The 13,766-nt window shown below is 41.8% G+C and overlaps 2 pseudogenes; one reads left to right on the top strand and one right to left on the bottom strand.

Moving 5' to 3' along the window:
* Positions 1–5,324: 5,324 nt before the first annotated feature.
* Positions 5,325–5,814, top strand: LOC116812661 (cytochrome c-like; annotated as a pseudogene).
* Positions 5,815–11,775: 5,961 nt separating this feature from the next.
* On the bottom strand, positions 11,776–12,394 carry LOC116813823 (small ribosomal subunit protein uS7-like; annotated as a pseudogene).
* Positions 12,395–13,766: the final 1,372 nt, after the last annotated feature.

Below are 13,766 nucleotides of genomic sequence, written 5' to 3'. Positions count from 1 at the left end.
TATCTAAACTTATCTAAACATGAAAAAGGTACAATAAAAATACAGTATAGGCCAGGCACAGTGGCTCACACCTGTAATCCCAGCACTTTGGGAAGCCAAGGCAGGTGGATCACCTGAGGTCAGGAGTTCAAGACTGACCTAGCCAACATGGTGAAACCCCATCTCTACTAAAAATACAAAAATCAGCAGGGCATGGTGGTGCACGCCTGTGATCCCAGCCACTCAGGAGGCTGAGGCAGAAGAATTGCTTGAACCAGGGAGGTGAAAGTTGCAGTGAGCCAAGATCATGCCATTGCACTCCAACCTAGGTGACAGAGCAAGACTCCGTCTCAAAAAAAAAAAAAAAAAACACACAGTACAAAAGATAAAAAATGGTACACTTGTGAATGGAACTTGAAGGACTGGAAGTTTCTCTGGGTGAGTCAGTGAGTGAATGATGGTGAGTGACTGTGAAGGCCTAGGACATCACTGTACACTCTTGTAGACTTTATAAACACTGTACATTTAGGCTACACTAAATTTATAAAAACATATTTTCTTTCTTCAGTAAAAAGTTAACCTTAGCTTACTGAAACTTTTTTACTTTATAAACTTTTTAATTTTTTAACCTTTGATTCTTTTATAATAACAGTTTTAAACACATTGTACAGCTATACAAAAATATTTTCTTTATATTCTTATTCTATAAGCTTCTTTCTATTTTTAAAGTGTTTTTACTTTGTAAACTTTTTTGTTAAAAATGAAGGCACAAACGCACCTATTGGCCTAGGCCTACACAGGGTCAGGATCATCAATATCACTGTCTTCCACCTCCATATCCGGTCCCACTGGAAAATTTTCAGGGGCAATAACATACATGGAGCTGTCATCTCCTAGGATAACAATGCCTTCGTCAGAAATACCTCTGAAGACCTGCTCTTTTACAATTAACTTTCTAAAGATATATGTAGAAGGACTACCTCTAAAATAATGATTAAAAGTATAGGCCAGGCATGGTGGCTCATGACTATAATCCCAGCACTTTAGGAGGCCGAGGTGGGAGGACTGCTTGAGACCAGGACTTCGACATCAGCCTAGGCAACATAACAAGACCCCATCTCTACCAAAAAAAATTTTTTAATTAGCTATAGCCCCAGCTGCTTGGGAGGCTGAGGTGGGAAGCTTGCTTGAACCTTTAAGCAGTGAGTTCAAGGTTGCAGTGAGCATCTTTGTGCCACTGCACTCCAGCCTGAGTGACAGGACAAGACCGTGTCTCTTAAAAAATATATATATATATAATTTAACACTGCAGCTAAAAAATAAATAAATAAATTTAAAGAAAATTTAGGTCAGGCATGGTGGCTCACGCCTATAATCCTAGCACTTTGGGAGGCCAAGGCAGGTGGATCTCCTGAGGTCAGAAGTTTGAGACCAGCCTGGCTAATGTGGCGAAACCCCATCTCTACTAAAAATACAAAAATTAGCTGGGTATGGTGGTGTGCACCTGTAGTCCCAGCTACTCTAGAGGCTGAGGCAGGAGAATCACTTGAACCCAGGAGGCAGAGGCTGCAGTGAGCCGAGATTGTGCCATTGCACTCCAGCATGGGCAAAAAGAGCAAAACTCCATCTCAAAAAAAAACCGAAATGGGACCACCATTGTATATGTGATCCATCACTGATCAAAACATCATTATGTGTCATGTGGCTATAAAAGTAATAAGTAAATAATAATAGAGGTGGGCCGGGCACGGTGGCTCAAGCCTGTAATCCCAGCACTTTGGGAGGCTGAGGCGGGTGGATCATGAGGTCAGGAGATCGAGACCATCCTGGCTAACACGGTGAAACCCTGTCTCTACTAAAAATACAAAAAATTAGCTGGGCGTGGTGGTGGGCGCCTGTAGTCCCAGCTACTCAGGAGGCTGAGGCAGGAGAATGGCATGAACCCGGGAGGCGGAGCTTGCAGTGAGCTGAGATCACTTCACTGCACTCCAGCCTGGGCAACCGGGCGAGACTCTGTCTCAAAAAATAATAATAATAATAATAATAATAATAATAATAATAATAGAGGTGATACGTAGATTTGGCAAAATTCATGAATTTAGATATGTATGAATGAAATTTTCATACCCTTCATAATCAAATCTTCATAATCACTGAGAGATGGGCAAAAACCAGGGGTAATTGTCCCATTTTAAGATAAAGAACAAGGCAATGAATGGCTGTGACATTAGCTAGGCTAAATCTTCCTTTAACAAAATTTGATATTTAAATCCAACTCTGTCCCTCCCTAAAAAAAAAGGTTGTGGGGGAGGAATTATATTACTATACAAAATAAACTTTCAGTGGCTGGGCACGGTGGCTCACACCTGTAATCCCAGAACTTTTGGGAGGATTTTTTGAGCCCAGAAGTTCAAGACCAGCCTGGGCAAAATGGCAAAATCCATGTCTCTACCAAAAATACAAAAATTAGCCAGTCTCATAACTTGGTGAATAAATTTTAAAATGACCCAAAAGGTCATTTCTTTAATTTCATTTTTAAATTTTTATCTATTTAAAATTTTATCAATTTTTAAATTTTATCTATTTTCTCTCAGACAAATAAACTCTAGAACTTGATTTTCTAAATCTATAAAGTAAAGGCCAGGCGCAGTGGCTCACACCTGTAATCCCGCTACTTGAGAGGCTAAGGCAGGAGAATCACTTGAACCCCAGAGGCTGCAGTGAGCCGAGATTGTGCCACTGCACTCCAGCCTGGGTGACACAGCAAGACCCTGTCTCAAAAAAAAAAAAAAAAAAAAGAAAGAAAAAAAAGGAAATCTGTAAAATAAAAAGTTTGAACTTTGTCATCCCCAATGTCCTCTTCATTTCTAAAAACAGATACTTTTATTCTTCAAGTTGCTAATAATATTTATATGTATGTCAGTGATATATAGATTGCATAAATTAGATATATTAAGGACCTAATGCTAAGATCAAGAACTGTTTCCAATTGTTCTTTTTTTTTCTTTTGAGACAGAGTCTCATTCCATCACCCAGGCTAGAGTACAGTGGCATGGTCATAGCTCACTGCAGCCTCAACTTCCCAGGTTTAGGTGATCCTCCCAATTCAGCCTCCCGAGTGGCGGGACCACCGGTGTGCACCACCACACCCAGCTAATTTTTTTGTATTTTTTTTGTAGACACAGGATATTTCCATGCTGCCCAGGCTGGTCTTGAACTCCTAGACTCAAGTAATCTGCCTGCCTCAACCTCCCAAATGTTCCCAATTGTTCTAATTCAGCGCAAGCATTTCGATTTCTGTTCCTTGTTCTAAAAGAAACTGGCTCAATCAACCTATTCAAATAATAGGAATGGAGCAATTATTAATGTATAGCATTTTAAATGATAACCCAGAAAATCAACACACATTTCTGGAGCAACGATTCTAGCAGGATATTCTTGAGGGGATACAAAGAGATAGCCTTGTCTTTAATAAGCTCAAGGACAATTGGAGAAACAAGACCAAACTCATGAAAATGTAAATTGCTGATCAAAGTGTAGAGTTGGAAAGGAAGGCCCTTTGATCTCATCTAGTCACAGATTGACAGAATGTTAGATCTGAAAAGGATCTAGGGGAGGCATCTACCCCCTCCCTTCCCAGTACCACTCCTAATTTGTGGGTGAGCTGACCAAGAGCCAGAAGGAAGACAGCATTTATCAGTGAGTTAATGACAGAGCAGGGATTAGAACTCTGTTCAAGAGCCCCAGTAGGTCAGTTAATTGGAGTGGAGAATTCAGGTTAAAGAATAGTAGCAGATGTGGGTCATGGTTGTGGAGACCTTTCTGCATCATACCTGAACACTGAGAAGCTACAGAAGGTCTTTATGGTACTGCAGGTACACAACTGATTAAGATTAAATGAGGCCGGGTGTGATGACTCATGCTCATGCCTGTAATCCCAGGACTTTGGGAGGCTGAGGTGGGCGGATCACCTGAGGTCAGGAGTTTGAGACCAGCCTGACCAACATGGAGAAACCCCACCTCTACTAAAAATACAAAAATTAGTTGGGCGTGGCAGAGCTGCCTGTAGTTTCAGCTACTCAGGAGGCTGAGGCAGGAGAATCACTTGAACCCAGGAGGTGGAGGCTGCAGTGAGCCGAGATCGCATCACTGCACTCCAGCCTGGGCGACAAAGCAAGACTTTGCCTTAAAAAAATAAATAAATAAATAAATAAATAAAAATTAAATGATTTGTTTATAAGGTTTTATTAAAAATTGAGTTTATTAAAGATTGAGTTTAACATTAATAGTACACTAATACAAAGGAAAATTTTTTGTTTTCTATTTTGAACAAGACTTTCATGCAATATTGAGAGATAGTGAAAGGTTTTTGTTTGCCTTTTGAGTAAATGGCAAGAAAAAAGGAAAAAGGGGGGAGAAAGAAGAGACAGATTCAGCTGGCCTCATGTTGTCCTTCTTGGGTTTTGTTTGAAAAGCTCAGTCCCCTCTCTATCAGAGAAAAGGTTTTTCCCTTTTGAAATTTTTTGAGTTTTCACTTTGGCTAAATGAATGACCTATGATCCTATTTTGTGATATCAAGTGTGTGAAATCTTTGATATTTGACAAACTTTCCAAAAATCAAAATTTCAAGTTCTAAATTCAGCCCTATTGAACTCATTAAGCTTTTAGATACTAAGTCCCCTGAAGTCCAAGAGACACATTTGGCTTATTTGATATGTTAAAATTATATAAGGGAAGGATCAAAGATGGCAGAGTGAGGCATGCCGCTGTAAACCAGCCTCCGGGCTGGAGGCATGCCAGCCCCCCGGGAGGCCTCATGCATGTGTTGGACCATGCCCGGAGAAGAAAAAAAGAGATCTGCCAGGGGAAAGGAATTAAAGCAACATTCTTTCTCCCTCCCTTTCAGAGGGGAGTGGTCATCTACACTTACAAAGCAAAGGTCTTAAGTTCCTTATCATAGGAAGAACATTTTCCTTGACCTTTAGGTGCTTTTATATTCATCTCAAAAACAAAATTCTGATCTCAGGGCTTGGCGAACCACTGCCAAGAAAGAAATTCTGATCTCAGGACTTGGCAAACCACTGCTGAAACTTCACTTCTACACAGAGAGGCTTTCCTTCCCGGAACTCCAGACCAGCTGAGCAATTATAAGGTGTTTGCAAAGAAGACAGCTCTATGGCAAGATGACGATGTTCATTCCCAGCACAAAGGAGAGTACAGGAATGCAGCAGGTGGGCACCTGGTTAGAGGCAGAGCTGTGGGAGGCGCGCACTCGCGAGCGACCGAGACCCACGCGGGGAGCCTCCGAGTGGAGCCCGCGCTGGGTGGGAGGGCGGGGAGCGAGGACCCTGGACTGTGGTCAGACAGAGCCAGGCGAGTAACGGCTTGAGGTGCGGCGGAGCCCTAACTAGGGACAGAATTAAACATGGGTGATGTTGAGAAAGGCAAGAAGGTTTTTATTTTAAAGTGTTCCCAGTGCCACACCGTTGAAAAGGAAGGCAAGCACAAGACTGGGCCAAATCCATGGTCTCTTCGGGCGGAAGACAAGTCAGGCCCCTGGATACTCTTACGCAGCCACCAATAAGAACAAAGGCATCATCTGGGGAGAGGATACACTGATGGAGTATTTGGAGAATCCCGAGAAGTACATCCCTGGAACAAAAATGATCTTTGTCGGCATTAAGAAGAAGGAAGAAAGGGCAGACTTGATAGCTTATCTCAAAAAAGCTACTAATGAGTAATAATTGGCCACTGCCTTATTTATTACAAAACAGAAATGTCTCATGACTTTTTTGTGTGTACCATCCTTGAATAGATCTCATACACCAGAATTCAGATCATGAATGACTGACAGAATGTTTTGTTGGGCAGTCCTGATTTAAAACTAAGACTGGCTTGTGGTTAAATGAATATGTTCAGTTTTTGAATTTTAATAGTAACTCCAATTCAGTAAATGCTATCACTGTTTACCCCTTTTAAAGATATGATTAGGCTTCGTTAGTAATGTTCAACTTTTCACAAAGATGGTGAGTGCCATCTTAAAGCTTACTGGAGATTGGTTTTATATTTAGATTTATATAACTAATTATGTGAATATATTTAAATACTGGGGAAATTCCTTCACTGTCTTAGAACCAAGCAAGATTCACCTGTGTTTTGTGTTCATTTGCCTCTTAAAGGCAAGGGTTGAAGATAAATAAGGTAGCAATGTCTATAGTTTTGGCCTTAACTATGCCAATCTAATTATAATTCCCTGGATTTAAAATGGTTCCTTTTACTTATTGAAAGGCATTTTAGTGTGATCTTATAGATCTATAAGGTCACATGCTTTTAAAATAGTAGCAAGTTAAACTTCACTCTTGAATTCTTTACAATCTAAGTCAAACTAAGTTATAATTTAGGATTGTCTTTAAACAGCCATTCAGAAACATAAAACTGTAGAACCGTATATTTGTGATTGGGAATGGTGCTTTTGCCAACTTAAAAGGATTAAAGTAACGGAGATATACACAAATTTTAAAATTATGTGTGATCACAAGACTAAAGATAATTAAAAAGAAAACCACAGATTAAAAAAAAAAAAAAACGAATGCAGCAGGTGAGCAGCTTTCCCTTTCTTCCCAAACTACACCTTCCAGTATGGCTTTAGTATTTTGCTTTTTGTTACAAATTCGATAAGGAAGGTCAAGCCAAGCATCGATAAGGAAGGTCAAACCAAGTATAAAGGATTATTGAGCATCATACCCGTTCATCATCCCTAGTTCATTGGTACAAATTATCAAGAGTTGTCTATATTTTAAAAACCATACAACCACCAAAAAATTATATAGGAAGCACTGTCAAGTAGGAAATGGTGTTTGGCTTTCTTTTGTTTTTTTGTTTTTGTTTTTGTTTTGAGACCGAGTCTCACTCTGTTGCCCAGGCTGGAGTGCGGAGGCCCGATCTCAGCTCACTGAAACCTCCACCTCCTGGGTTCAAGCACTTCTCCTGCCTCAGCCACCCAAGTAGCTGGGATGACAGGCACCCACCACCACGCCCAGCTAATTTTTGTATTTTCAGTAGCGACAAGGTTTCACCTTGTTGACCACAGGCTGGTCTTGAACTCCTGAGCTCAGGTGATCCTCCCACCTTGGCCTCCCAAAGTGCTGGGATTACAAGCATGAGCCACCATGCCCAGCAATAATCTACTTTTATACCGGTTCTTCAATACCCAGTTAGTTAATACCTGTTATTAGATACCCAACCCACCGATTATTTTTGTTTCATTTTTCAAAGTCACAAAAACTTTTATTTTGAGCAAATATTTACAGCTTTTAACAATTTTTTTTTTTCTTTCACTTTGATGCCCAGGCTGGAGTGCAGTGGTGCGATCTCAGTTCACTGCAACCTCCACCTCCCAGGTTCAAGTGATTCCCTTGCCTCAGCCTCCCAAGTAGCTGGGACTACAGGTGCTCACCACCATACCAGCTAATTCTTATATTTTTAGTATAGACAGGGTTTCACCATGTTGGCCAGGCTGGTTTCAAACTCCTGACCTCAGGTGATCCACCCACCTCAGCTTCCCAAAGTGCTGGGATTACAGGCGTGAGCCACCGTGCCTGGCCGGCTTTTAACTATTGAGTAAAATTTACTCCTGTGAGCAAAATTTAGAGTGTATTTCTCTCTACGGAATCTCTCCAGAATTTGGAAACTCTGAGTATTCTTAACTTATAGCAACAAAGTTATTTGCATAAGTTCAATAAGAATCAGTTTCCCTCATCAAGCAGAGTCTGATGGAGGGGGGAAAAAAGAATCAGTTTTCTTTTGTAACAGGACACAATTGGAGACTATGGTTATTTCACCAAGGTTTTGACTAGAAAAACATGTTTTCAGACTGCTTTGAGGAACTGAAGTTGACCTATAGAGATGGTAAAAGCCTTTTGGGAAAACTGGCCTTGTACCATGTTTTGTACTGGATTTCTGACCTGATAAAAAATGTCACTTTCTGACAGGCCCAGGAAGCCCAAGCTCTTCTGAGACCTTCAGGAGAGGAATATACTCAATTCATACAGGTATCTGCAGGCACAAATAAATCCTTAGGTGGGCTCAAGAGGCTTTTAAAAGGTTTAATTTGAGATTTCTTATGAAAGAGTTCCAGCAAAGCCAATTTTTTTTAAAAGTGCCTATATGGCAAATAATTATTCCTTTCTTACTTTATACAAATAATTAGGCCAAGTATAGTAAGACTGAAATTTATTTTGCAAATAAATTGGTCCTATTATGATTTGTCTTTAATTAAACATGGAGAACTAGAGAGGAAAAAAATATGTTTAGGAAAAACTACAGTTTATTATAGATTTCAGCCTTGTTCACTGATTTTGAGTGTCTGCTGATGACTCCACATCTAATTAGTTATCAGGGTCATTCACCTGGATCCCTTCAGACTTCAGGTCAAGCTGGGCACAGTGGCTCACTCCTGTAATCTCAGCAATTTGGGAAGCCGAGGCAGGAGGATTGCTTGAGCCTAGGAGTTCAAGACAAGCCTAGGCAACATAGTGAGACCCCTGTCTCTACAAAAGATTGAATATTTAGCTGGGCTTGGTGTGTGCCTGTAGTCCCAGCTATTCAGGAGGATGAAGATCACTTAAGCCCAGGAAGTCAAGGCTGCAGTGAGCCATGATTGTGCCAGGGCATTCCCACCTGAGCAACAGAGTGAGCCCGATCTCAAAAAAAAAAAAAAAAAAAAATGAAGAAGAAGAAGAAGACATCTAGCCAGTTCTACTGGGACTCCTGAAGCTAGGACTTTCACTCCTTATGTTAGGGTTATGATTTGTCTTATAGTCACTAAAGCTGTGGATAACAGCACTAATGTTTTTGTTATGCGTACCTTGGGACCCAAGCCAGGTACCCATGAATACATACAGACAACTGCAAGATGGTTTCACTCCTCCTACCCTGGGGCAACTCCTACCCCAACTAAACCCACTGCCCACTGTCATGCAGGAAGAAGTTAGAGCAGTCATCAGCCTTTTCCCATCTCTGCGGCTCATACCTCAGGACTGAAGTGTGCTGAAGCCCAATGGGTGATTTGGAATCGCCTTTGCAAAATTATGTCAGTAATAGAAATCTGACACAGTTGCCTCCATCTTGCTTCTGACCTCCACGCTGTCTTTGGTCATTCCTGGGCATAGGCCAAGCTAACTTTGGGAGGAATTTTGTTTATAGTTTACTTGAAAGCAAGGATAATAATAGTCCCTCCCTAAAACTAACCCACTCTTTCTTTGCTCAGGGACTGAACACTGCCTTTCTAAGACTAATGAAAGGTCATAAGGATAGGGTTATGGGAGGAGCCTGATCTCTGCTAAGATGTGGGCATAGTTTCTTTTTTTCTTCTTTTCTTCTTGTTTTTTTAAAATAAAGAAGAGGTCTCACTATATTGCCCAGGCTGGTCTCAAACTCCTAGGCTCAAGCAATCCTCCTGCCTTGGTCTCCCAAAGTGCTGGGAGATTACAACTATGAGGCCCAAACCCAGACAAGGCATGATTTCTATAATTCCTTAATGCTCAGGGGTCATGTGGCCAGAGGTCACAAGATTTGTGACTTTCCCAATTGTTCCTATAGATAACATCACTATTGTAGAACCTAAGATTGGTTTTTTTTTTAGATGTTTTTCAGAATGACCCCACCTGGACGCATGACTCATGACTCAACTGGTCCTGTGGTCCCTCCCAAAGGCAGACTCAGTGCATGAGGTTAGGTTTCCACACCCCTGTGATTTTATCCTCAACCAATCAGCAGCACCTATTCCTTAGCCCCCTACTCACCAAGTTGTCCATAAAAACCCTAACCTCTGAGCTTTCAGGGACACTGATTTAAATGATCACTCCAGTTCTTCCACATGAGCTAGTCTCACATCAAATTCTTTCTCTACAGCAAAAGAAACAAAGAAAGAAATTATTTCATGAAACACAGCTATTAACAATTAAATTAGGCTCCTCTTCATGCACTAATGTGGAATAACAGCATATCTCATTTAAAATATACACACAAAAGCCAACATTATGTAAGATATGCTACCAGGTGGGTTTTGAAAAAGAATGTGTGTTTATATGTAAATGCATAGAATGTCTCTGGACAGATAAACAAAAAATTGGTCACTGTGTTTGCCTCCAGGGAAGAGAACTGGATGGCTGAGGTCATGAGGGTAGGAGTTAGGCATATTTTTCACTATATATTCTCTTGAACATTTTATATTTGGGAACTTTTGCACATATTACTTATTAAGAAATCATCTTTTTTTTTTTTTTTTTTGGTAAAGACAGGTTTTTGATATGTTACCCAGGCTGGTCTTGAACTTCTGGGCTCAAGTGATCCTTTTGCCTCGGCCTCTCAAAGTGCTGAGATTACAGGTATGAGCCACCATGCCCAGATCATAATCATTATTTTAAGATTTTTTCTAGTCATATTTTTAAAATTTTTTCTAGTTTGGAAAGCTGTTTTTTAAAAAATTAATAAACTTGTGTGTTACAGATAGAGCTTCTTGGTAAAGTAATCATCTGACTATAAAGTGATAAGTTCAAGGTTAATTATACAATTACTGCCTCATTCATGTCAAAAAAAAGTTAGAAAGGGTGTGATATCCTGACATTAAAAGTTGATTTATTTCCTCCTGTGCTTTGCTCTCCAAGTAATGTTGGGAATTATGACTGCAGTTATTGAAAATATGCCAGATACTGTCACACACAACTTGGAGGGGATCTAAACTAGCCATATCCTCCCACAGCTGGCTGAGGATTCAGTATTTGCTATAAGCAACAGTGACAAATAAAATCAATCCTTCTTCTTTTTTTTTTTTTTTTTTAGATGGAATCTCACTCTGTCACCCAGGCTGGAGTGCAGTGGCACGATCTTGGCTCACTGCAACCTCTGCCTCCCAGGTTCAAGCAATTCTCTGCCTCAGCCTCCCGAGTAGCTGGAATTACAGGCACCTGCCACCATACCTGGCTAATTTTTTAATTTTTTTTAGTAGAGACGGGGTTTCACTATCTTGGCCAGGCTGGTCTTGAACTCCTGACTTCCTGATCCGCCTGCCTTGGCCTCCCAAAGTGTTGGGATTACAGTCGTGAGCCACCGTGGTGGCCAATCAATCCCATTTTTAAAATGCAATTCACGAGATAGTGGCAGAAAAGGGAATTTGACAATATGTTGGAATCTTTCTATAATGGAATTGGAAGAGAAGAGCAATAAATACCATTTGATCAGGCTTAGCCTTTCCTAGTTGTCAGTTTCTAGAACAGGATTCGACCCATAGCTCATCTGACTCCGTTTAACAAGCTCTGTTACAACATGATTACACAGAATCTACAAACACGAACTTCTATTCCTCCAGAGAAAGACATTTTCGGCTGAGTTTTTGATTATGAAGGAACCATCTGCTTCATCTATAATATTCCAGAGGTTTTGTGAATGCATCCTCAGCCTCATGATTGCTTCTTTTAGCTACGTTTACATTTTCTAGAAAGTAACAAGGTATTTACCCAGTGGTTTATCTGTAATTCACTCTTCAAGCCCTTTTGGGATAGCAGAAGGAACAGCAGTGACCTGCTCTGCAAAGCCTGCCCCATGACTTGCCACTTTGAAATTTTTCCTGGCCTGCTTTTTAAACCTAAGTCAAACTCTGATGCTATCATAAGAGCCTGGGATGCAAGTTTCAACTTGGCTCCATCTTCAATCTAGCTACTCTTTTTTTTTTTTTTTTTTTTTTTGTGGGGCCATCCCAAAAGGCAGAAGGCAGACAGGTTTATTGAGCAGCAACCGGGAAAATCAGCAGTTGGACTTGGCCACACGCTCAAGCTCGTCCTTCTTCTTGATGGCATAGGAGTTGGAGGAGCCCTTGGCAGCATTGATGAGCTCATCTGCCAGGCACTCAGCAATGGTCTTGATGTTCTGGAAAGCAGCCTCAAGAGCGCCTGTGCACTGCGGCCAGATGGCCTGATTCACACGGCGTAATGGGGACACGTCCACAGCCTGTCGTCTCATGATCCTGGCTCGCCCAATGCGTGTGGAGTCCTCTCGGGGACCACTGTTGACGATGGCGTTCACCAGGACCGGCAGAAGGTTGTCGCCTGTGAGCAACTGGATGATCTCGAAGGCGTGCTTGACGATGCGCACGATCATGAGCTTCTTGCGGTTGTTGCGGCCCTGCATCATCATGGACTAAGTGAGGCACTCCACGATGGGGCACTGAGCTTTGCGGAAGCATTTGGCGGCACACCGCTCTGCACTATGGGGCAGGTACTTGGCATACTTCTCCTTCACTGCAGTGTAATCCTGCAGGGAAGTGTCAGATCTGCACATCATCGGAGCTCCACTTTCCAAAGAGCTTGATGCCAGGGTTCTCTGCCACCACTGGTGCTGCTGTCTCCCACTCGGTCATCCTGAGGGCACAGCCTGAGCATCTCCGTAGCTCCGCATGCACCACATGCCGCCCTGGCACAGACGGGAAGAGCCAGTCTAGCTATTAATACTTTCAACTATAGTAGTGGTTCAGAACCACCTAAGGAACTTTTGGGAAAATTCAGGTATGTGGGTCTTCCCCAAATTTCGTGAGATATGAGCCATGAGCAGATTAATGCCATGGAGAAAGTGGGAGAATAGTGATGTGAAGTACAGGATGAGACTGGCCAGTTGGAGACAGGCCAGTTCATTCATGACCCCTGGGCAGGTGCAGATGTTGATCTTCCCTCTGAGAGCAAGGCGAAGCCACTGGAGTCTGGGAGGGAGAGGAAAGACCACTCAGATCTGTGCTCGCTTTTAAATCAACCTGGCCACTGTGTGGGGACTTGATTGGAGGGGACAAAAGTGGATGGGGTAACCCAGTTGGAGAGATTTTGTAATAATCCAGGCAGTTTGGCCTAGGAAAGCGGTGGTAGAGTAAAAGAGGAGTGGACAGATTGGAGGGGCATTCAGGAAGTGAAACCAGTGGAGAGATGTTGGTCATTGATTGGATAAAGATGGGAGGGGAAAAGGAGGTATCAAAAATAATTCTTAGGATTCTGACAAAGGCAGGAATTTAAACATCTGACTAGCTCTTCTTGGGTGATTCTTGGCGCTAGCTGAACTTGCCCTGGGACTTGGATGATGGCCATTCCTGGCAGTGTGTCATGAATCAGTGGTTTACCAGCATGATGTGTCCCAGTGGCTGCTCACATCACCACAGACTGAATCCCCGAGAATAATACAGTCATGGAACACTTCATGCCTCTTATTAGTTAGCAAACACAGTTTACAATTTTTAGGAGGGCATCTTATTTAGAAGCTCAATTACCAAATGATATTTGGAGAAGTTTTATAGAAATAAAATTGACAAGGGCAACTATTTATTTATAAAAATATTTTGCCAATGCTTAAAAAAATAAAAGCTACTGGCCGGGCGCAGTGGCTCATGCCTGTAATCCCAGCACTTTGGGAGGCCGAGGCGGGCGGATCACGAGGTCAGAAGATCGAGACTATCCTGGCTAACATGGTAAAACCTCGTCTCTACTAAAAATACAAAAAATTAGCTGGGCGTGATGGTGGGTTCCTGTAGTCCCAGCTACTCAGGAGGCTGAGGCAGGAGAATGGCATGAACCCGGGATGCGGAGCTTGCAGTGAGCTGAGATCGTGCCACTGCACTCCAGCCTGGGCGACAGAGCGAGACTCCATCTCTAAATAAATAAATAAATAGATAATAAATAAATAAATAAATAAATAAATAAATAAATAAATGCTACTTAGAAGTGCATCTTGGCTGGGTGTGGTGGCTCACA

This window comes from Hylobates moloch, unplaced genomic scaffold (assembly GCF_009828535.3).
Source record: "Hylobates moloch isolate HMO894 unplaced genomic scaffold, HMol_V3 SCAFFOLD_9, whole genome shotgun sequence".
Lineage (NCBI taxonomy): Eukaryota > Metazoa > Chordata > Mammalia > Primates > Hylobatidae > Hylobates > Hylobates moloch.
Note: the sequence above shows the minus strand (reverse complement) of the source record. Positions and strands in the feature narration are given on the sequence as shown.